The following is a 25,380-nucleotide window of genomic DNA, read 5'->3' on the forward strand; positions in this document are numbered from 1 at the left end:
TCCAGGAATGCATCTCAGAAAAATGGAGAGGTTTAAATGCATTGTAAAATCTGCTGTCAGTTTCCTAGATCGTATTGCTCTAATGGCCTCTTTGTATCATTTTCTTTGATTTAAACCATCCATTGTTCTGCATTTAGATTTTATTTTTTCCCCTGTGGATCACAAGGCACTGTTTGTTTCAGGAGTGACTCTAATCTCCAGCGTAATTTGACAAGACAGCAAGAGGGCAAACACAGGCAGTTCAGAGCTGCTGCCTGTATTGCATGAGAGAACAAGAATGAGACCAACTTGTTTTGCAGATCATCAACCCTTGACTGATGTTATCATGCCGATGGTGACTCAAGGAGACTCAACCAGGTGGGTGGTTTACAAAGGTACATGCCCATTTTCCTCGTGGCATACCACCAGCCTCAACAGATCACCTAGTCATAGAGTCTCACAGCGTAGAAGCAGGCCCTTCAGCTCAACTTGCCCACGCTCTCCAACATGTCCCATGCTACACTAGTCCCACATGCCTGCATTTGGCCCATACCCCTCTAAACCTGCCTAACCATCAAATAAGCTAACAGAACTGTCATATGAGGAAAGATGAAAAGACTAGGCTTGTATTCACTTGGAGTTTAGAAGGATGTGGGGGGGGGGTTCTTATCATATTGTTTACAGTGTACTATGTTTACAGATTCTGCTGTGCTGCTGAAAGTAAGAATTTAATTGTTCTATCTGGGACAAGCTAGATGTAGGAAATGGTTCTACCTGACAATAAAACACTCTTGTTAGATGCAAGGGGATCTTATAGAAACATATAAATGAATAAAAGGGACTGAACAAGCTAGATACAGGAAAATGTTCCCAATGTTGGGCGAGTCCAGAACCAGGGGCCACAGTCTTAGAACAGAGGGGAGGCCATTTAAGACTGAGGTGAGAAAAAACTTTTTCACCCAGAGAGTTGTGAATTTGTGGAATTCCCTGCCACAGAGGGCAGTGGAGGCCAAATCACTGGGTGGATTTAAGAGAGAGTTAGATAGATCTCTAGGGGCTAGTGGAATCAAGGGATATGGGGAGAAGGCAGGCACGGGTTATCGATTGGGGCCTGATCAGCCATGATCACATTGAATGGCGGTGCTGGCTCGAATGGGCCTAATGGCCTACTCCTGCACCTATTTTCTATGTTTCTGGAACACTCATCCAGCAATCCTCGAGCCCACCAGCTCATCCCGTAGTCAATTCATCAGCTTTTCCATAAGAACTTCCATCAGTTCTTCCAAAAGAACGACAATCAGCCAATCTCGATTACCCTCAGCCCATCAAGCAGCCCCTTAATTCACCCAGAAGTCAAGTCAAGTCAAGTTTATTTGTCACATACACATACGAGATGTGCAGTGAAATGAAAGTGGCAATGCTCGCGGACTTTTGTGCAAAAGACAACAACCAAACAACTATAAACACAATCATAACACACATATTCTTTTACATAATAAATAATGGAAGGAAAAACGTTCAGTAGAGTTAGTCCCTGGTGAGATAGGCGTTTACCGTCCGAATGGCCTCTGGGAAGAATCTCCTTCTCAACCTCTCCATTCTCACCGTATGGCAACGGAGGCATTTGCCTGACCGTAGCAGCTGGAACAGTCCGTTGCAGGGGTGGAAGGGTTCTCTCATGATATTGTTGGCTCTGGAGTTGCACCTCCTGATGTATAGTTCCTGCAGGGGGGCAAGTGAAGTTCCCACAAGTCTGAACTATTGAATGCTCACTGCATCTCTTTCCATGTCGGCAAGTTAATATCCAGCTGCATGAACCATGTGAAAAGGGAATAAATAGATGCATGTGGTGCAATGATTTGTGCAGCACTATAGGCCTGGAGACCAAGAGGAGTTCACCATTTAACGGAGTTTGAACGGGGCTTGAGGCCCCCGACCGAGGAAGAAACAAAAGGAAGGGACTTTAAACTTTATTTCGCCTTCCATCACAGTGAGGAATGTGGTAGGAGTCACTGTGGTGATTGTCCGTGTTAAAATGTGTTTTTTAGTGCTGTTGCTTGTATGACTGGCCTGGCCAATGAAATTCCTCGTATTTGCAAAACATACTTGGCAAATAAATCTGATTCTGATTCTGAAAAGCCTTTCCCTTTCATACTCTTTCCTCTCTGATCTTTTTGCAGTTGACTGCCTTTCTGTACTTGTTGCAAGAGATTGTCGCGGCATCCAGCATCCTCGGAGAATGTAGAATTAAAGGCAGAGGCAATGCCAGTTTAAAGATGGTTATTTGCCTCAAGATTGGATTATTGTATCTCCAGAACCTCCCCAGAGGCTCTGGGAGACACAAGGTTCAAGAGGGAACACAAAAAGCCTAATTAGGAAGAATATTAAGAGTAAGATTTCAATTAAAATACTGTAATTGATGGAACCTTGCCTTTAAATTGGTTCTTGGATGAAACCCTGACGGTTCTCACATTGTCTCTTTAAATTTACTCTCCTTTTCACACTTGCATTAAAACACACAGCCACCGCCATTCAGTGATACTGCCCGGCAGTCTCATAATTACACAGTCAACACAGCCACCTTGACAGCCACACAAAATGATGTAAATAAAAAATTGTTTTCCTTGTTAAGAAGTTCAATTTAGAATTATTTGAGATTGTGGGGGTTGGTACAAAATACTGCTGACCCACAAATGTGTTGCTATGAGACATTCACATTTAAAAAAATCCATGTCTCAAAAAAAGCAAGAAGGTGCCATGTTATTTGACCAACGTATCAGATGAATTTAAATATGTAGGTATGTATGCATTAGTTTTGCTCCTAATTCCCTTTTCCAAATCATTAATATATATGGTAAACAGTTGCGGCCCCACACCCAGCCTTGCGCAAAAAAATCCAGAAGATTAGTCAAACATGATTTCCCTTTCATAAATCCATGTTGACTTGGACTAATCCTTTTACTGCTATCCAAATGCCCCATTATTACATCTTTAATAATTGACTCCAGCAATCTTTCACACCCCAAAGTCGGGCTAACGGTCTGTAAATTCCCCGTTTGCTCTCACGCTCCTTTCTTGAAAAGTGGGATAGCGTTAGCTATCCTCCAATCCACAGGAACTGATCGTAAATCTATTGATCGTTGGAAAATTATCATATGTATAAATATATATGTATGTGTATATATGCATGTATGTGTATATATGCATTTATATGTGTGTATATATATATGTATATATATATGTTTATATGTGTGTATGCATGCATATAAATGTATCCATATGTACGTGTGCATTTGTATGTGTGCATATGTATGTGTATACGTGTGTATGTATGTGTATATATGTATGTGTGTATATATGTATGTGTTATATATATGTATTTGTATAAATATATATATATGCACATATTTATTATTACTATTAATTATATATATAATTGCCTTTATGGTTTATATATCTCATCTTACAGACAAATGAATTAATAGTGATTATTTAAATCAAGTTGCTTCTGATCCATGAAATAAACTTTATTATCTCTAACTTGCCTCTCACACAACAGAACACACATTCATATAAATATATAAAATATAGATACGTGAAATTTATTTTGTGCAGTGTGTGTTAAAGCAATACAAGGGAAACTGCACAATACAATGCAAGGGAACTACGCAAGGAAACAAGATACTCGAGGATCTTTGCTTTGGATCAAAGATTATAGATGAGCTCTATAATCTTTGCTTTGGACCTCAGCGGGTGGCATACCGGAAGTCGGTGTCGCATAAAGAAATGGCAAGCCATGACGTTCCGTCACGTACTACACGTCAGGCCATTGGATTTCGGAGGGAGTGGTCTATCTTGCTCTGCTATAAGATCTTTGCCCCAGCCTACTTTCCAATATATTTTATAACTATGAACTTGGTATATAAAATTATTGATTAAATATTTAAAATTATTCAGCAACTGCTGGCTGCACCATAAATCACACCCGGGTCGAAAGTGGGCAATGTAATTTAAAATACTAATTAAAACTACTAACGCTAAGTTTGATTGAACAATTGCAGCCTATCCTTATGTGAAAATAAAAGTCAAGAAGTCAAGAGAGTTTATTGTCATGTGTCCCAGATCGGACATGAAATTCTTGTTTTGCTTCAACACAACAGAATATTGTAGGCATGAATAGGCTTTTCACTTGAAAGGGAGGCTCCAATGTTAAATCAAAACTCATTTATTTTGCAGAGCTAATTAAACATGTGAAGAAATGTGTACTGGGGGTTAGCGGGACGATGTAAGGGCGGCACGGTGGCACAGCAGTAGAAGTTACGGCCTCACAGCGCCAGAAACCCAGGTGCCATCTGACTACAGATGCTGTCTGTACAGAGTTTGTGCATTCTCACCTTGACTTGTGTGGGGTTTCCTCCGGGCGCTCCGGTTTCCTCCCCACTCCAAAGATGTGCAGGTTTGTAGTTTAAGTTCTAGTTTAATTGGCTTCGGTAAAAAATTGTGAATTGTCCCCAGTGTGTGCAGGACAGTGCCAGTGTGCTGGTCTGAGCGGACTCGGTGGGTCGAACCTCTCTTATACCCAGAGCCCTCTAATTGAGACGTCATTCTTTCTGATAAATCTCATCTGCACATACAAAGCCTCCAAGCCTTCATTCGTGACCAGAAACGAATGAATGAATGAATTTGTTTATTGGCCAAGTATTCACATACAAGGAATTTGCCTTGGTGCTCCGCCCACAAGTGACAACATGACATACAGTGACAGTTAGGAATGACACAAGAACATTAAACACTAATATAAAACATCATTGATTAAGCATGTGAATTAAATAAATACCAGAGCAAAAGGAGGCAAAATCATAACATTGAATTGCTTTGAGATCGGAAGTGATTGAAGGCGGGAAATGTATCCAAGAAAAACAGCAGCCATTATTTGGCTTCCTATCAATGCATTTTTTGATTCTATAACTGTCGTAAAAATGAACTACTGTGAGGTCAAGAAGATTGAAGGTTAACAGATTTTTGGTTATTGAGAATCAAGAGTGTTTTGTCCCAGATAGGACAATGGAATTCTTGCATTGATGCAGCACAAGAGGATATTGCAGTCATAAATGCAGATCAGATCAGTGTGTCCCTATATATATATATACACACACACACATCATAAACATAAAGAATAAAGTCCAAAGGCTGTTATAGTTCAGAGTTTGTTTGATGTTGTGTTTAATAAGTGGGTTGCACGCAAATATTATAGAGGAGCTCCTCTATAATCTTTGGTTGCACGTAAGGTCACTGGGTCATAGGGCTTGACGCACGGAGCCGCTAATCCACCTGGAGGACACCCGTATCTTCCGGTATGTGGTTATTAATGCAAGAAACGCGTACTTTCCTACCTGTTAAAAACCGCCAAAATGTTGAATTTTTGGGCTGTAAAAAGTTGTGGAAGTCGGGGTAAGTGTGAGAGACATGTACCCAACTTCAGAATTCCAAAAGTGAAGCGAAATGAAGGTAAAGAGAAGCAGAGCTGAAGGGACAACAACAGCTAAAGTGCTTGGCGAACATTGGCCGTGCAGAAGGTACACAAAAATGCTGGAGAAACTCAGCGGGTGCAGCAGCATCTATGGAGCGAAGGAAATAGGTAAAGTTTCGGGCCGAAACCCTTCTACAGATTGGCCGTGCAGATATTGGAATTGAAAAATTGGGAATTATCGCGTTTGCTCACTGCATTTCATCAACTAAGGCATTATTTGTGGTTTTTCTTGATTCCTTTGGTATCTAAAAAGTCTCAGAAGTGATAAATCTGGCTGTAAATTTTGCTTCAGAGGCGTTTTCTTTTGTATGTAAAAACCCACTTGAGAACCATGGGCGATTTTAACATTTAGAGCCAGATTTATCACTTCTGAAAGTTTTAGATGCCAAAGGAATCAAGAAAAAACACAAATAATGCCTTAGTTGATGAAATGCAGTGAGCAAACGGCCAATGTTCACTAAGCACTCTGGCTGTTGTTGTCCCTTCAGCGCTCCCTGCTATCTACCATCATTTCTCCTCACTTTTGGAATTCTGAAGTAGGCTAAATGTCTCTCACGCATATCCCGATTTCCATAATTATTTACAGCGCTAAAATTGACAATTTCAGCGGGTTTTAACGGGCCCGCTACACTGGAAACAATGGTAAGTGCCTACCTGCAGTTCATCGCGTGTACTCCAGTTGGCGTAGCGTAGCAACAGTACAGGTCATGGGTCGTCACCCAACTGCCGTGAAACCTCCCTATACAATCTGCGCTTACATCAGGTCGCAGGGAAGAGCAAAGATACTAGAGGCTCCTCTAGTATCTTTGGGGGAAGAGGACGTTTGCTCCACACCCGAGTTGATCCAGGACTGATTCTCGGATCCCCCCGATACCAGATGAAGGCGGCCAGCCGGCACCAGGCTCTCTGTCCGGCCGGGAGAACCTCAAGCGGCTGCCCGCAGTCGGCGCTCCTGAGGGAGGCAGCGGACAATGCTCCTCTAGTATCTTTGGTGTAATCCGTTCCAAAGATTGATCCGCACTATCATCTTTGGTGTAATCCGTGTTGTAGGGAACAGTTTTATTTTACTTCAGAGTCACGTGAGTGACTACGTGAAGAAGGCCGTCCAGGCGCACCGCGCGTCATCTCGTCAGACGCATTGCGCTGTGACCGCGGTAGGAGGTGTGGAACCTCTAAGCGTTGAGTGAAAGAAAACCTGAACGTAAGTATTTTCTACTTTTACTTTCAGGCTGCTTTTCTCCGGGAGATTGCGTGCAGAGGACACAGGCAAGTCTTATGTATAGAGAAAGGTGGGAGCAAGATAGTAAGCGCACCGCAGTAAGCGCTCAATAAGACAAAGTGTCTGACAGTAGCGGGCACTCGACTAAAAAGTCGATTGTAAAGAAATAACTATTTACACGGGAGGGGAAAAGTCCCGTTGAAACTCCCATAGGGAGCAAGGCCATAAAGAAATAACAGGCCTAGAAGACTCTGGGGAGTCTGAACTATAGAATTTATAAACTGGAATTCCTCATGGGTAAAACAAACTCCAGACGGAGTATAAAAGACGCGGGCTTAAAGAGCAACCGCATGGAACACCCAGAAGAGGTTCTGGGAAACGTTGGCCCAGATTTGAGCCAGCGACCGAAATGCCGGATGATAAAGATGAATATATGGGCTGACCTGACAGGGAGGCAGCACCAGAAATGTCTGAAAGACAATACAGGCGTTGGTCTACAGGAGACCCAGAATATGGAGCAGCACCCAAAAGTGGGCTGCCAATATACAGCTCAAATGAAGAGCTTGATGAAACCCAAAGAGGGACAAAAAAAGCATTGGCCTATAATAGAGCCATCGCATGAAATACCTGATGATGAATATCCAGGTGAAACCCATTATGAGGAGGAATATCCAGAATACTCTGATAATGAACCAGTTGAGGGGCAGAACCCAATGCAAAAAAGAAAAATGACAGGGCTGGCCCAAAAGGTCTATAGTCCCAGACACAAGGGACAACCTCTTCCAGAGGAAATAGCAGAGAGTATAAATTACCTGCTTTCCCATCAATCAGAAGATACAACAATGGATGAAGTTATGAACAAATATGAAATCCCGCAGAACTGTGCTCTGCTAGGAGTGCCAGCTGTTAACAAAGAAGTGTGGAAGTATATGGGCATTGCAGTAAGAGCTCAAGAAATGAGATTACAGCGGGTATTAAGATTGATTGGGTCAAGTATTACGGCATTTGCCAAAGATCTGGAAGAAGGAAATGTGACAATGGCACAACAGGATGTAATGGGTATGATGTGTAATGCACATTTTGAAATAACTGTATTTGTAAAACTGTGAATGGACCTAACATACATCCTAAGTTTGCAGGGCTCTGTAAACCATCTAATATACAATTGCCAAATTTACTCTTGGAGAAGAGCGTGCAAAAAAACTAAAGGTTCTCAACGAAGAATCAACAACCATCGGGATAATGAAACCACCGATGTTTGGCAGCACAGCTAGGCAATATCCATACCGAAGGGACAAGTCGCTCGTACTCACATACAAAATATGGACATACAACCGCAGGACGTGGAGGTCATGGTATTTCCACATGGGGCAAGGTACAAAAAGTGACACCAGTAAACTCTGAGGTAGGTGGCTCTGGTTCTGAAAGAAACATATCAGATGTATCCTACTTACAAGTTGGGTGTAGGTTACAATTCTTTTTAAAAGAATGGAAACTAATAACAACTGATCTGGTCCCTATCTGGTCGGAGATGCGGCTTTTCTCCGGGCCGTATCTTCGCCCCTTCCTCGTGGCCTACCACCGGGTCTGGAGCTGAGTTTCTGCCGGGACTGGCCAGAACTTGGGCTTCGGTGGCGGCGCCATCGCGGAGCGGGCGATGCCTTGCTCGGGATCGCCGTGCGGTGGGCTCCGGAATGCCATGACCGCCGACTCCCAACATCGCGGAGCTGTCGTTACGGAGCTTCCAGCCGCGGCGGGCGCTGACTCTGAACACCACGGAGCCTGGGATCTCTCGCTGAGATCGCCAGTGTCGGAGCTCCGGCCAGCGCGGCCTGTGGACTTCGGGAGCCGCGGTCTCTGGCTGCAAGCGGCCGTTCCAGACGCTCCCAGCCGCTGAAGAGTGTGCTCCCGACGCCGAAGCCCCATCATCTGGCGGGAGGGCCTGAACATCGGGCCGCCGTTGCGGCGACTGCGGAGGCCTCAATCGGCCCGACCATGGGTGAACAAGGGGAAGAGGACTGGACTTTGTGCGTTCCCTCACAGTGGGAACCATTGTGGGGGGTTGTTTTTGTTTTATGTTCAATTCTTTTTTAATGTGTCCTCTTACTTTTATTGGTGTGCTGCAAAAAACTCTGAATTTCCCTGAGGGGATTAATAAAGTGTCTGTCTGTCTGTCTGTCTGTCTGTCTGTCTGTCTGTCCGTCCGTCCGTCCGTCCGTCCGTCCGTCCGTCCGTCCGTCCGTCCATCTATCATTCTTCTCTCCTAGATGGAAGAGACCATATTTGTTGCTGCTAACAACACAAACAGTAGTAAAAGTAAAAGAAAAACACGATTGGGTACACGCCACCAGATGTAAACTGCACCACTCAGACGAAACCGTCGAAGAAAAGGAAATCCAAGAACCATAACATTTTGTAGTGATAAAAATTGTGTCAAAATGTATACATATTCCTTATTAACTATATTTGTATTATTAAATACTTATAAATATACTAACATTGTGTGGGACCAGAGAGGATATGAGGGTGAAGTGGGGAATCTAGATAGTTACAAGAAACAGGAGGAAGGTAGAAGATGAAATATGAAATCTAGCGAACAACTTCCACACAGAACACAGTGAACTCGCTGCTGTAAGAAAAAACAAACTTCCTTATCTGATTATAATGTTGGGTTTGGGCCAATATTCCCTCGCATGCACGAGGGGGTATTCTTTTGCCAGCTCAAGGACGGGTTCCAACCAAAACCGGAAATATACGCCTAAATTTTTGTAAATGACTAATAAGTGAAAATATTAATACCCTTTCTTACTATTAGTGTTGGGCATAGAGATCAAAGGTTAAAAAAAAAAAGGTTCAAAGGTTATTTATTGGTCACATACACCTAGGTGTAGTGAAATGCTTCTTGCCAATGCAGCACATAAAGAAAGAATACAGACATAACATTAATAAGAGATTTAAACATAAAGAACATCCCCCCACAATGGCTCCCACCATGAGGGAAGGCAGAATGTCCAGTCCCCAACCCCAGTTCACCCATAGTCGGGCTCATTGAGGCCTCCACAGTTGCCTCTACGGAGGCCCGATGTTCCTGGCCGTTCTCGCCGGGTGATGTTGCACCGGCGTCGGGAGAATCCTCGCAGCGGGCTGGGAACCCTGGAACGGCCGCTTCCGTACTGGAGGCCGCGGCTTCCGAAGCCAACAAGGCCGCGCCGGTTGGAGCTCCACAACTGGCGATCTCATCTAGAGATCCCAGGCTCCCGGTGTACAGTTCGGCGCCGCCGCCCGCAGCTGGTCGCTCCTCAAACCCGCAGCTCCGCGATGTTTTACTCGGCGGTCTTCAGCTCACCGGAGCTCCAGCGCGGCGACCCAGGCAAGGCATCGCCCGCTCCACGATAGCGGTCCAGCGCTGTGCCGCTGCTGAAGCCGTGGTTCTGGGCAGTGCCCGACAGGAAACGCCGCTCCAGGCCCGCTGGTAGGCCGCGAGGACGGGTCGAAGCTGCAGCCCGGAGAAAAGCTGCCTCTCCGACCAGGTTGGGACCCTGAAAGGTAGTTTCCCCCTTCCCCCCCCCCCCCCCCCACCCCCCACATAAAAAAGTCTAGAACTCCAGAAACAAAAACACTTTAACTAACTAAAAATAAAAAAAAGATGAAAAGACAGACAGCTGCAGGCTGGGCAGCCGCGCACAGGTCAGCGCCCCCTGTTGGTATCATAAAGAAAAAATAATACCATTCCTTATTTAATTTTGATTGGAATTGAACAAGGTAACGAAAGGGTGTTTTGGATGTGCCACGTGGCATCTCACGCCTGACCAGCTGCAGAAGATGTTCGTGGGAATCGGCAAAGTAAGATTACTTACAATGTCCATCCCTCGCTGCCCAAGTAGACAATGGACAGACACCTTCACTTCCAACAAAGCTCTTTACTCGCTTCCTATCCCCTTTTCTCACCATCACCACTTCATTTAGATGCTGTGACACTCTCTCTTTTCATGTCTCCCGGTTCGGCTGGTTTCCCTTCTCTAGAGAGACATTTGATGCCTGGGGCATTACAGCGGTAAAGAAACTATTTCAATCGGAGAAAGAAGGCAAGTAGGAAGGCGAGTAAAGGACACATCAAGAGACAACATGGGGGTTTGGGAGAATAAGTTGAGAGTGGTCGCCCAATTTTGGTCGCCCAATTATAGGAAGGATGTCAACAAAACAGAGAGAGTACAGAGGAGATTTACTAGAATGTTGCCTGGGTTGCAGCAACTAAGTTACAGAGAAAGGTTGAATAAGTTAGGTCTTTATTCTTTGGATCACAGAAGGTTAAGGGGGGACTTGATAGAGGTCTTTAAAATTATGAGAGGGATAGACAGAGTTGACGTGGATAAGCTTTTCCCATTGAGAGTAGGGGAGATTCAAACAAGAGGACATGACTTCAGAATTAAGGGACTGAAGTTTAGGGGCAACATGAGGGGGAACTTCTTTACTCAGAGAGTAGTAGCTGTGTGGAATGAACTTCCAGTGGAAGTGGTGGAGGCAGGTTCGTTCTTATCATTTAAAAATACATTGGATAGGTATATGGATGGGAAAGGAATGGAGGGTTATGGTCTGAGTGCAGGCAGATGAGACTAGAGGAAAATAATTGTTCGGCACGGACTTGTAGGACCGAGATGGCCTGTTTCGGTGCTGTAATTGTTATATGGTTATATGGTTATATGGTTAATGCCGCCGGATACATTTTGTGTGGACACTTACACTGACACAGAATGTACCGTCCATCCATCGCTGCCCAAATAGTCAAAAGACAGACAGAGACACTTCAGACAACTGTGTCAACAGTTGGTGTGAGATTTGAGATACACCGGGCGAGAATGTGAACACGTTTCTACTCGTCACGGGTACAAATCTTTAAAGCAGAGACAGATAGATTCGTGATTTGTACGGGTGTCGGTGGTTGTGGGGAGAAGGCAGAATAATTGGGTTAGAGGTAGAGCCACGATTGAATGGCGGAGAGAACCTGATGACCAAATTCTACTCCTATCGCTTATGAACTTGTAAACTTATGAACCAGTTTCCACAATTCTTTTAGCTTTACACTAATTATGGAAAAGCATAAGTTCCCCCAAAGGTTATCGTTCAAAATTGCTGAGGTCAATATTGGTATTATCGGATGGGAACATATTTAATAGGGCGGCAGCTTCAATGTCAGTGAATTACTGTTCACAGATGGTTTAGTTTAGTTTAGAGATACAGCGCAGAAACTATTAACTTCGGCGCACGGAGTCCGTTCTAATCGGAGACATTTTACATTTACACCAAGTTAATTAACCTACAGACCTGTACGTCTTTGGATTGTGGGGTGAAACCGAAGATGTCGGAGAAACCCCACGCAGGTCACGGGGAAAATATACGAACTCCGTACAGATAGCACCCGTAGTCAGCATCGAACCCGGGTCTCTGGCGCTGTGAGGCAGCAACTCTACCGCTGCGCCACCGTGCGGTCCTAATGTGCCGATTTTGTTGGAATTTTCAACGATTGTTTTCTATCACCGAGTTCAGATTATCAGAGGGGGTGAAGTCCCGGTTCCTGGTTCATGGTTTCCTGTTCACCGCGCCATTAACCCTGCAGTTTAATCAAATCTCCACCAATAATCCCCGCGATAACACCTGCAGGTAGTCCATAGTCACCAAACAGCGTCTTGGTGACTCCTAACCCCATTCTCCTGCCTTCTCACCATAACCCCTGATACCCGCACTAATCAAGATCCTATCTATCTCTGTTTTTTTTTTCCTATTTTTTTTCGATATATATTTTTTATTAAAGGTAATCAATTACAATGCTTCAAACAACTTTATATCAAATTAATTCAATTTGCATTAAGTAAAACACTAGTAATACTTATCTACTATTTTTTTTAGAAATAATGATAGAAAAATAATAGAACAGTTATAAATCATTAAGAGAGTGATTAAATAATAATTTGATTATATATAAGAAAGAAAAGAGAAACGAAAAAAAAAAAAAAAATGAAAAACCACAATATGTATTGTTAATAACACTACTACAAGTGATAGTATCAATAAAGACATATATGTTAATTCCAATATAAAAATGAATTATTCTCACCAAATCCCGCAGGGTGCACGCCGAGCTGTGTTGCCAAGAACAGCTACTTCTCTAAATACTGTATATATGGAGACCATATCTGTTCAAAAGAATTATACTTGTCCAATAGGACAAATCTAATTCTTTCCAGATGTAACGTCTCCATCATCTCTGTTGCCCACATTTTGGTTGTGGGGGATAATGTTCCCTTCCAAAATTTCAATATGATTTTTTTCCCAATTATCAAACAGTAATCAAAGAAATTTCTTTGATTTACTGTAAGTGATAGATGTAAATCCGGAATTCCAAATATTATTAGCTTTGGGTTAGGGTCCAATTTAACTTTGATGACTTCAGAAATAACTTTAAAATTTTCTGTCCAGTAATAATTCAATTTAGGACATGTAACGAAACTATGTGTTAAATTTGCCTCTGCTTTCTTGCACTTATCACAAATAGCGGAGAGATTCGGAAAAATACTATTTAATTTAGTTTTCGAATAATGTAACCTATATAATACTTTAAATTGTATCAATATATGTCTGGCGTTTAATGAACACCGGTGTATTCGTTGTAGACTTTCTTCCCAGTTTTCTTTTGTTATAGCCAATCCCATTTCATTTTCCCATGCTTGACGATATATTTCCGTTATTGGATTCTCCTTATCCAAAATGATGTTATATATATAGGCTATTAATTTTTCTGTATTTGGATATAAATTAAACAATTCGTCTAACAATCCTGCTTCTTTATTTTTATAATCTTGTGTATTGGATTTAATATAATCTCTAATTTGTAAATACCTAAACAAATGTTGTGGAGACAATCCATAAATATCTTGTAACTCCTGGAATAAAAGAAATTTTCCTTTTCTATAAAGGTGTTCTATCCTTGTAATTCCTAAATCATCCCATTGTTTAAACCCCCCATCTAATATAGCAGGTTTAAACGATGGGTTATTCATAATTGGTAATCTAAATGAGAGATTATCCAAATGTAGAGTCTTAACTATTTATTTCCAAATACGTCTATTATTATATATTATTAGGTTGTCTTTATAATTTTTTTTTTGTACTTCCGTTGGTGCAAAAATGATTGAACCTACATTGAAAGGTAGACAGTCTTCCTTTTCTATATTTAACCATGTCGGTTCATGATCCATATTTACCCACCAGAAATTCATAATCTTAATCTGAACAGCCCAAAAATAATATAAAAAGTTTGGAAGTGCTAATCCTCCATTTATCTTAGCTTTGCATAGATGTTTTTTTTATTTATTCTGTGATTTTTATAATCCCAAATAAAACTATTAACAATATTATCAATTTTTTTTAAAAAAGTTTTCGGAAGAAAAAAAGGAATAGCCTGAAACAAATATAACAACTGTGGTAGAAATACCATCTTTATGGCACTTATTCTACCAATCATGGATATAGGAAGTGTTTTCCAATATAAAATATTTTTTCTAAGTTTATCTAATAATTGAGGATAGTTGGATTTTATTAATGAGTTATGAGTTTTAGTTACGTTAATCCCTAAATATTTAAGTTTGTCTGTAACTACTTTTAATGGGTATTGTTGTAATGTATTTAGATTTATTCCTGTTATTGGCATAATCTCGCTTTTATCCCAATTAATCCTATACCCAGAAAATGCACCAAACTTAGTTATAATGTTTAGCAGGTTGGGAATACTAATTTCCGGTTTTGTAATATAAATCAAAACATCATCTGCATATAAAGAAATTTTATTAATTGTTGTATCAGTATTATAGCCATATATTTCAGGTTCAGATCTAATTTTTTCTCTGTTTCTGTTTTAAGAATATCCATTGACTTGCCCTCCACAGCCGTCTGTGGCAAAGAATTCCACAGATTCACCACCCTCTGGCTGAAGAAATTCCTCCTCATCTTCTTTCTAGAGGAACGTCATTTAAGTATGAGGATATGACTAGTCCTGGATTCTCCCACTAGTGGAATCATCCTCTGCACATGCACTCTATCCAGGCCTTTCACTGCTCGGATACAGATACATATTGATTCCCGCCTCCTCGCCAGGGCCAGAGCGGGAGCAAACGACAGCCAGAGGATTTCTTTTAATTTTCAACACAAAGCGAAATCCGAGAGTCCGGGTCACAGTTTAACAATAAAGGGTAGGCCATTTAGGGCTGAGATGAGGAAAACAAATTTCACCCGGGGAGTTGTGAATCTGTGAAATTCTCTGCCGCAGAAGGCAGTGGAGGCCAATTCACTGGATGTTTTCAAGAGAGAGTTAGATTTAGCTCTTTGGGTGTCTACTTAATTATGGCTTAATAACGGCAAAAAAAACATACTTAAATTCTGGAAAAATGCACCCACACCGACGCTCAAAATGTGGATTTCAAACATGTCGGAAATGTTACACCTTGAAGATATGAGATTCGTCCTATCAGGCAAATCAGATCAATTCTTAAAGATTTGGTCTCCCTTTATCGACTTATTACAAGCATGTGGTGCAACACAACCTTAGAAACTAATTGTTTCAGAACCGGGTGAGGGGTGGGTAAAGATACGAAGGAGGCATATCCCTTTCCATTTCTCTTTTTTTCCTTTTCTCTTTTTCTCTCCTCTATTCTTTTTCTTTTTGCTTATTTCACATCACCTTCTTTTCTTTTTCGAGCTATATAATATTCTCTATATATTTCTTGCTTTTCTTACACTTTTTTTCTACTATGAAATATAAAATAAGAAGTTGTACATGAAATGTAATATGTTATTTATGTCTTATATTATTGTACATCACTTCTAATAAAAATATATATTTTTAAAAGGATTTAGCTCTTTGGGTTAAAGGAATCAAGGGATATGTGGAGAAAGCGGGAACGGGGTAATGTTTTTAGATGATCAACCATGATCATATTGAATGGCGGTACTGTGTCGAAGGGCCGAATGGCCTATTCCTGCACCTTTTTTTCTATGTTCTAAGTTTGGATGTTTTTATGTTCCTATCCCCCTATACACTGAAACTCCGATTAAAGTGTCTGAAATTCTTGACTGTTGTAATGGGAGAGGAACCACAATTGTCTTAAGAATCGTGCAGTAAGGTTGAGCACACGATGCCAATAATCACGGCCACAACGCTGACAAAACAAACCGCGAATGAAATCGGGTGGTGAAATTTGAAAACATCAAGTCCCAATGACAAGCGGTAACAAGGACTCACCTGGAACGCCAAACGCCACGAGAATTGGATAGTAAATCAATCTAATTTCGCCCAGGATTGGCCGAACCATCTTCCCGAGCGATTGGATGCCGTAGATACACGGTCTGATCAAGACACTTCATTCCAATCCTTATTTGTACCCCAGGAAAATCTCCAGTGGGACAATCACGTTGCCAAATGACTAGCATTAGTTATGGTACTTTAAACAAACAGATGAAGCAATGATTTAGTTCAGTCTGAAGAAAGGTTTCGTCCCGAATCGTCACCCATCTCTTCTCTCCAGAGACGCTGCCTGTCCCGCTGCGTTAATCCCGCATATTGTGCCTATCTTCTTTTGTTGCGTTTCACTTGGTATGGCTGCATGGTAACTCAAATTTCACTGAATCACGAAACATTGAACCTTGAAACTTTCTCTTTCCTTTTCTCGACACTTTCACTTTGACACACTCCTCCCTTCGTTCTTCTTCCCGGTTCCCCACTTGAATCGGCTTCATTTTACCCCGGGCAGCAACGTTATATTTATACTTTTATACTTTTACGTTATACTTTTCTCCCTCTTTTACCGCGTCAGTTTCGAGTTTTATTTTGCTGTTCTTAGATTCAATAACTCTCCCTACCCCCCCCCCCCCCCCCCCCCCCCCCCCACACACACACACACATCACTCTTTCCTTTTTGGTGTACTCGCCATTTTTCCTTCTCTTTCCTGCAATGTTCTCTCTCCCTCAGTACATTTACCTCTCAACCCGCCCATCCCTCTCCCTGCCCCGTCCCTCCCCGTTTTTCACGTCACCCTGCCACTCTCCCGTCTCACGCGCTCCCTTTCTACCCCCCCCCCCCCCCCCCCCCCCTGTTACCACTTCCCACCGAGGCCAAGTGCATGGTCGCGCACTTTTCTATACGCAATAAAGGCACAGACTACTTTCTAAACACGGAGACGGTTCGGAAATTGGAGGTGCAATGAAACTTGGATGAGCAGGATTCCCACAATTAATTTACAGGTTGAGTCGGTGGTAAGGGCGGGAAATGCAAAGCCAGCATTCATTTCTAGGGGATTAAAATTTAAAATACAGAATGCAATTCTCCGGAGTGCTAAGGCGCTGGTGAGGCCACCTTTGAAATATCGTCAGCTGTTGTAGGCTCCATATCTGAGGTCGGACAATGCGCTCGATTGGAAGAAAGTCCAGAGGAGGGTTACGAGAATTATCCCTGGGATGATTGGGTTGACATATGAGGAGAGTTTCGTGGCCCTGGGCTTTTACTCGCTGGAGTTTAGAAGGATATGAGGGTAAATATATACGATTCAACCGCACATTGAAAGGCACAGAGAAACTAAACGTGGAAGGGTTGTTTACAACCATTGGAAAGACGAGATCCAGAAGGCAATGCCTCATAATCGAAGGCGGTACATTTATTATAGAGATGAGGAAGAATTTCTTTAGACAGAGAGTGGTGAATCCATTGCCACAGACGGCTGTGTCCAAGAGAGAGGCTATTTCTAAAGTCGAAGTCAGGAGAACGGGGCAGAGAGGGAAAAATACATCAGCTATGATCGAATATCAAATAGCTTACTATTTGATCGATTACTCCAGCTTTTTGTGTCTTTTTTTGATTTAAATCATCGCCTGCCGTTCTTTCCTACACATATCTTGATCTTGTTTTAACTCGTGGGAGATGTCATGCATTGTGTGAAACGTCATACCAATTGTTACTCTTTATTGACTACAGGACATGACCAACTTTTCTCTAACTTACCAATCAATGTTGTTTTTAAAAATCTGGACCAATAAAAGAGTCTATCTGTCTCCCTAGTCGAAGCACACAGTAGGAATAATTTAGTTTTGTTCGTGGTCACGAGTACGGAGGAACAGTGAACACTTTTTGTTGTGTGCTACCCAGTCAGCGGAAAGACAATACATGATTACACTCGAGCCGTCCACAGTGTACAGATACATGATAAGGGAATAACGTTCGTGCAAGGTTAATCCAATAAATTCCGATAAAAAAAATAGTCCGAGGGTCACCAATGAGGTGGGTAGTAGTTCAGCACAGCTCACTGGTTGTGGTAGGATGCTTCAGTTTCTTGATAACAACTGGGAGGAAAACCATCCCTGAAACTGGAGGTGTGCGTTTCCATATTTCTATACCGTTTGCACGATGGGAGACGGGAGAGGGGAGAAGAGGGGAGAGGGGAGAAATCCTTATACTCTAATGGGCAATTTGGAGAGTCCACTTATCCTACAAAATACATAGGATGTGGAAGGACATGTAGCACCGAGAGGAAACCCACGCGGTCACATAGAGATTAGCTGATCTTGCCATCGCGTTTGGCACGGACATTGCGGCACGGACATTGTGTTCCAGTGTTAAGTTCCGAGTTCTAAGTACAGGACATTATCACAACGTTCAATAAATATTGAGACAAGTACATGGATATGACATACCTTGAGGAGGATAACTTCTTCAAAGTAGGCATTTCTCCCCCCTTGACTCCATTCAAGGACCCAAGCAGTCTTTCCAGGTGAGGCAGAGGTTCACCTGCACCTCCTCCAACCACATCTATTGCATCCGCTGCTCTAGGTGTCAGCTGCTCTACATCGGTGAGACCAAGCGCAGGCTTGGCGATCGCTTCGCCCAACACCTCCGCTCGGTCCGCAATAACCAACCTGATCTCCCGTTGGCTCAGCACTTCAACTCCCCCACCCATTCCCAATCCGACCTTTCTGGCCTGGGCCTCCTCCATGGCCATGGTGAGGACCACCGTAAATTGGAGGAGCAGCACCTCATATTTCGCTTGGGCAGTTTACACCCCAGCGGCATGAACATTGACTTCTCCAATTTCAGGTGGTCCTTACTTTCTCCTCCGCTTCTCAGCTCTCCCTCAGCACTGGCTCCACTTCTTCCTTTCTTCTCCCCCCCCCCCCTCCCCCACCATCCTCACATCAGTCCGAAACGTTGCCTATTTCCTTCGCTCCATAGATGCTGCCTCACCCGCTGAGTTGCTCCTGCATTTTGGATATGACATGTTTGGAGGGATATGGGTCAAATGTAGGCAGGTGGGATTAGCGTAGATGGAGCATGGTTGCCATTGTGAGCAAGTTTGGCTGAAGGGTACCCCTCAGGTTCCTCGTGAATCTTTTCCCCTCACCTTCACACCTATGCACAGACCAGCGCAGGGGGATGTGAGCAGGGCGATCATCTGCGCTCTGAACCTGCTCTGGGTGAGCGCGTACACACAGGTGTTTGTGCAGGAACCGAGGCACTTCAGCAGCATCGCGACTTGCACGGCCGCGTACAGCGAGCGGGGCCCGCGGAACATCACCGTCTCGCTCACCCCGACCCAGGCGTGGATCACCGTGATGGGAACGGCCAGCGCCACGAAGCTCCCGGAGACGGCGAAGAGCAGGGCGACCGACGCCCTGCGGCTCCTGACCTCGGGGTCGTCTTCCCCGCCCACCTGGCTAGGGCCCTTCAAGGCCAGCCGGGCCCTGCTGGCCCCCAGGATGTATCTGGCGGTCAGCGAATTCAGCAGCAGCAAGGCTGGGATGGGGAGGAAGGTGTTGAGCAGGTTGGAGGCCCAGCGATGGGCGGACCACAGAGGGGATTCCAAGTGACCCGGCACAGGGCAGCAACCGTAGGCCTCACGGTGAACGGTGTAACAGGGCCGGTACCGGAGCGGCAAGGGCGCGTTGGTCAACACGCTGACCATTCCTACCGCAGCTAGCACCACGGCCGCGGTTCTCTCGGTGCAATACGTGCGCCTCAGCTTCTGGCAACAGATAGCCACGAAACGGTCACACGTGAAGGATACGGTGAACCAGGTACTGAGCTGGAAACTGAAGCCTTGCAGATAGGAACTGAGCCGGCACACGGGCGTGTAGCGGAGCGGAGACCCGGGGAAGTGGTACCTGAAATAACAAGAAACGCCGGGGGTTAGTCAGCGGCTCTGGAGGGGAAAATTGATACAAAAACGCTGGAGTAACTCAGCGGGCCAGGCATCAAATGGAGGAAAGTTAGACACAAAAAGCTGGATTAACGCAGCGGGTCGGCACGGTGGCGCAACGGTAGAGTTGCTGCCTCAGAGTGCCAGAGACCCCGGTTCGATCCTGACTGCGGGCGCTGTCTGGCCGGAGATTGGCCGTTCTCCCCGTGACTGCGTGGGTTTTCTCCGGGTGCTCCGGTTTCCTCCCACTTTTGCAAACACACCGGGGGAGGGGGGGGGGGGGGGATGGTACAGCACCCAATTAACCTACAAGCCAACACGTCTTTGGAGTGTGGGAGGAATCCGGAGCACCCCGGTAAAACCCACGCAGTCACAGGCAGAACGTACAAACTACACACAGGCACACCAAGGACAGAGTCGAACCCAGGTCTTTCGTGCTGTGTGGGGAGCGGGGGGGAGCGGGGGGGGGGGGGGCGTGGGAAGAGAGGGGGGTGGTGTGGGGTAGAATTGAATGGGTTTTGGGGGAGGTTGGTGAAAGGTTACCTAAAATCGGAGTATTCAATGTTCATACCGTTGGGTTGTAAGATGCTGTTCAGTTCCTCCAGAGCCTCACTCTGGCAGTGGAGGAGGCCCAGGATAAAAAAAGGTCAGTGTGGGAACGGGAAGGGAATGGTTAAAAACCGGGAGATCCAGCAGGTCTTGGCGGACCGAGCTCAAGTGTTTGGCGAAATGGTCGCCCAGTCTACACATTGTCTTGCCGATGTACAGGAGGCCACATCGGGAACTGGGATAACTCCCGGTGGCCAAACACTTTAACTCCTCCTCCCATTCTCACACCTACCCATTCTGTCAGGGGCCTCCTCCATTGTCAGAGTGAGGCCCAGCGTAAATTGGAGCAACATCACCTCATGTTTCGCTTGGGTAGCTCACACCCCATCTTGACTTCTCCAACTTCAAGTGACCTTTGCTTTTCCTCTCCTTCCATCCCTCCCCATCCTAATTCCCCGATCAGTCTGACTGATTAAATATGTATCTCTCTTAGCTTCGTTATCCACTTCCCCGAGCTAACAGTGGTCTATTCTACTTTTCCCTTGATCAGAATACCACTTCACCCCCCACCCACCTTCCCAAATCATTGCACATCCCCAATCCTTTCCATTCGTCAATTTAATGTCATGTATCTTGTATTTTTTATGACTGCTGGCAGATCAATTTCCCTCCTGGGATTAGTAATGTTCTATCGTATTGTTTGGCAACAACGTCCCATTTGATGTCTCTTTTTCACACCTTACCTTTTCATATCTCTACGTGTCCCCCTACACAGACTCTCAGTCTGAAGAAGGCTCTCGACGCGAAACGTCACCCATTCTTTCTATCCGCAGATGCTGCCTGTCCCGCTGAGTTACTCCAGCATTTGGTGTCTATCTTCGGCGTAAGCCAGCATCTGCAGTTCCCTTGCTACACATGCAGTAGATGAGGTTGGAGCAGGTATCCAGTACCTACCTGACTATCTGGCTGACCATGACGTTGAAGACCAGCACCATGAGATCACCCATCGCCATGGCAATCATGTAGCAGGTGATGTCTTTGGAGAGACCGCACTTTCCTCGAAACAGGATCACTAAGGACATCAAGTTGGCTGTAAGGAAACACAGAACAGCGAGGAGCAAGGGGGAAATGGGATAGAGACGCAGGGAACTGCATCTACAGTTTCTGGCAATACATTTAACTAGAATTTCAGAGGTCCTGAACTACTTTCTATCTCATTGGCGCACGCGCACTATGTGTGATCGGAACTTGATGGACTTTACCTTGCACTGAACGTTATACCCTCATCATGTATGTGTACACTGACTGTATTTCCTCTCAATTCTTAGCACGCAACAAACGCTTTTCACTGTACCTCGGCACACGTGCTAATGAACTAAACTCAACTGAACTGAATGCGATAATGAAAGGCGAGATCGGGTGAATGTGGGGAGGATGTTTCCACTGGTGGGAGACTCCAGGATCAGAGGGCACAGCCTCAGAATTCCGGACATTCCTTGAGAAATATGAGGAGGAATCTCTTCAGTCAGATTGTGGCGAATCCATGGTATTCATTGCCACAGACGGCGGTGGAGGCCAAGTCATTGGGTATTTCTAAACCGGAGATTGACAGGTACTTGATCAATAAGTTTGTTAAAGGTTACATAGAAACATAGAAACATAGAAAATAGGTGCAGGAGTAGGCCATTCGGCCTTTCGAGCCTGCATCGCCATTCAATTTGATCATGGCTGATCATCCAACTCAGTATCCTGTACCTGCTTTCTCTCCATACCCCCGGATCTCTTTAGCCACAAGGGCCACATCTAACTCCTTCTTATATATAACCAATGAACTGGCCTCAACTACATTCTGTGGCAGAGAATTCCAGAGATTCGCCACTATCTGTGTAAAAAATGTTTTTCTCATCTCAGTCCTAAATGATTTCTCCTTTATCCTTAAACTGTGAGCCCTTGTTCTGGACTTCCCCAACATCGGGAACAATCTTCCTGCATCTAGCCTGTCCAACCCCTTAAGCATTTTGTAAGTTTCTACAAAGATCCCCCCCCCCCCCTCAATCTTCTAAATTCTAGCGAGCACAAGCCGAGTCTACGGGGAGAAGGCAGGAGAATGAGGGTGATAAGGGGAAGATAGATCAGCCACGACTGAATGTTAGAGTAGACTTGACGGGCTCTTCACATTCACTCCATCTAGACCATACACAACACCGGTGGTCAGGATCGAACCCAGGTCTTTCGCGCTGTGAGGCCGCAACTCTCCCCCTGCCTCAGCGCCACTGTGCTACACCTAATTGTACACAATAAGAGGTGAAGCGTGAAAACAGGCCCTTCGGCCCGTCGGGTCTGCGCAGACCAGCGACTACCTGCCCAATGAGAGAAGCAATCCGTTTTCCCTTAGAATTGAAACCAAGAGCACAAAGGTAAACAATCTCATCGTTGCCCTGACTCTGACCACTGACTGGCACAATGGATGCAAAGAAATCAACTCTGCAGCCAAAAACAATGAAGACACATAGATGGTCTCCATTCAACCTCCGGTATTCCAGAGAATACAATCCAAGTCTGTCCGACTTCTCCTTGTAGCTGATTCCCGCTAAAGCAGGCATCATTCTGGTAATAGGCACAAAATGCTGGAGTAACCCAGCGGGTCAGACAGCATCTCTGGAGAACAGGAAAAAGTGACATTTCGGGTCGAGACCTTTAATGCATAAAGTAACGATGATCGAGGCCATGAGAGCCCATGATGGTCCATTGTTGGCTGAGGGCGAGCTGATAACGAGTTATACAGACAGTGAAACCCAACAAGACGACAGTGAAACTAGTACGACAACTAGGGTGGGGGAGGGGCGGAAAGAAAACCACCGCTACATTAAATGAAATGACTTACCAGGCACACCAATGACTGCAATAATCGGGTAGAAGATCTCGATGTGAAGTGCGTACGCTCCCATCCTCTGATGAAAGGAGGCGCTCTATGCATGGGGTGCTTTGGAAACGGTAGGATTTATACGTGAGCAGATGGTCTCTTGCGACATCCATGTCAGTAACCAGAGCAAATATTCAACGCAAGATTTCGCAAACCAGCACTAATGAGACCTAATGATCCTCAGAGAAAACGTTGCACTCACAGGCCTCAGTCATTACATCACTAGTTTAGTTTAGTTTAGTTAGTGTGCTTTAGTTAATTTAATTTCGTTAGTTTGCTTTAGTTAGTTTACTGTAGTGTATTGGTTTGCTTTAATTAGTTATGTTATCATTAGTCTAGTTTTGTTTAGTTTTGTTCCATTTCATTATGTTTCGTTTAATTTAATTTAGCTAAGTTAGTTTAGTTTAGTTTAATTGAGTTTAGTTTAGTCTAGTCCAGTTTAGTTTAGATTCGTTTCTTTTAGTTTTGTTTAGTGATACAGCTCGGAAACTTGATCTGAAACTTGATCTGAAAAAGGCACATCATCACATTCAGGCACAGTTTCAGAGGACATTTCAGAAGACCTCACATGGTCCACCAACATCTGGCCAAGAAGGCACAGCAACGACTGTTCTCCCTGAGGACATTAAAAAAGACTGGTCTGCCCCAACAGCTGCTGACAACTTTCTACCGCTGCACCACAGAGAGCATATTAACGTATGGCATCTCTGTGTGGTATCTTAGCTGCACGGAGGCGGAGAGGAGAGCTCTTCATCGCGTCGTCCACAGAGCGCAGAGGATTATTGGGACAGGGCTACCAGCCTTGGAGGGCAACTACCACACACGGTGCCGCAGGAAGGCCGTCAGCCTCCATAAAGACTATTCACACCCTTGTAATGGACTGTTCGAACTACTTCCCTCCGGCAGACGTTACAAGGCCTTCTACGCCCGAACCTCCACTCAGAAACAGCTTCATTCCCAGAGCTATAGCGGCTCTGAACCGGCCCTGCTGAGTGCCCCCCACCCCCACCCCCCCTGGACTGTCTCCCTCGGATGGTCACGTCGCACAGTTTATTTATTTATTATATATTTCTTTGACATCGGTTGGAAGCTGCATACCAAATCTCGTTGCACTGATGTGTAATGACAATAAAAGATATTATTATTATTATTATTAGTTTCTTCCCAGTTGTTATTAGGCAATTGATACACGCTACCAAAACCAGAGAGCAGTCCTGAACTACTATCTACCCTTTAGGTGACCCTTGGTCTGTCCTCTATCCAGGGTCGGATTTAGATGAAGAGAGGCCTTAAGCTGTTCCACTTGTGAGGCCCCCTCCGCGTTGGTTTTCATCGCTGGCGGCGAGGCAGCGACCGGTCAGCCATGGCGGCCAAATCTCCCACAATTCAAAGCGAGGCAGAAAGTGCCCAGCGCCGACCAGCTGCCGTTGCAGTGCGCATGCGCAGGGTGGCCGATGATGTGCTGGCCGTGGTTGTGCGCATGTGCAGGGGTGAGGACGTGCAGGCCGCAGCAAAAGGCATGCGCAGGGCGGCCTGCCGTGCCGGCGGATGAGGAGCGAGCGGAGCCCGGCGGCCCGGACACGGATAGCGGGGGGAGATGGAGAGAGAGAGGGGGGGGGGGGCCGCCAAGAGTTGAGCGGTAGGTGTCCCGCCTTGGCCGGAGGCCCCCCTAGACCTCGAGGCCCTAAGCTTAAGCTTGTCTAGTTTATAGGTAAATCCGGCCCTGGCTCTATCAGATTTCGATGTCCGGAATTGGCGGCGCTGCCCAAGCAGCTGCGTCTCACCTGCAGATCGTCTGTCTTTTCTTTTTTTGTTGTTGTTTATTTTGACCTGTTGTTTAGTTTATTTCGTTTATTTTAGTTGTGTATGTGTATGTGTATGGGAGGGGGGGGGGGATTGTTTTTAGTATCCTCCTTCGGGGGGGATGCGACCTTTTCTTGTCGCATC

At 44.7% G+C, this 25,380-nt stretch overlaps 2 long non-coding RNA genes across 2 annotated transcripts; one reads left to right on the top strand and one right to left on the bottom strand.

The window, feature by feature from the left end:
* The first annotated feature begins 1,664 nt into the window (after positions 1-1,664).
* Positions 1,665-17,306, top strand: LOC116989991. The gene is made up of 3 exons (XR_004416375.1): positions 1,665-1,677; positions 6,668-6,672; positions 17,201-17,306. It is a non-coding gene; the product is annotated as an uncharacterized LOC116989991 (long non-coding RNA).
* A 3,312-nt stretch (positions 17,307-20,618) lies between these two features.
* Positions 20,619-21,451, bottom strand: LOC116990170. Its single transcript, XR_004416453.1, has 3 exons — positions 21,424-21,451; positions 21,282-21,286; positions 20,619-20,745 (listed from the first exon to the last, which is right to left on the bottom strand). It is a non-coding gene; the product is annotated as an uncharacterized LOC116990170 (long non-coding RNA).
* Between the last annotated feature and the right edge of the window lie 3,929 nt (positions 21,452-25,380).

This window comes from Amblyraja radiata, chromosome 30, assembly GCF_010909765.2.
Source record: "Amblyraja radiata isolate CabotCenter1 chromosome 30, sAmbRad1.1.pri, whole genome shotgun sequence".
In the NCBI taxonomy this organism is placed as follows: domain Eukaryota; kingdom Metazoa; phylum Chordata; class Chondrichthyes; order Rajiformes; family Rajidae; genus Amblyraja; species Amblyraja radiata.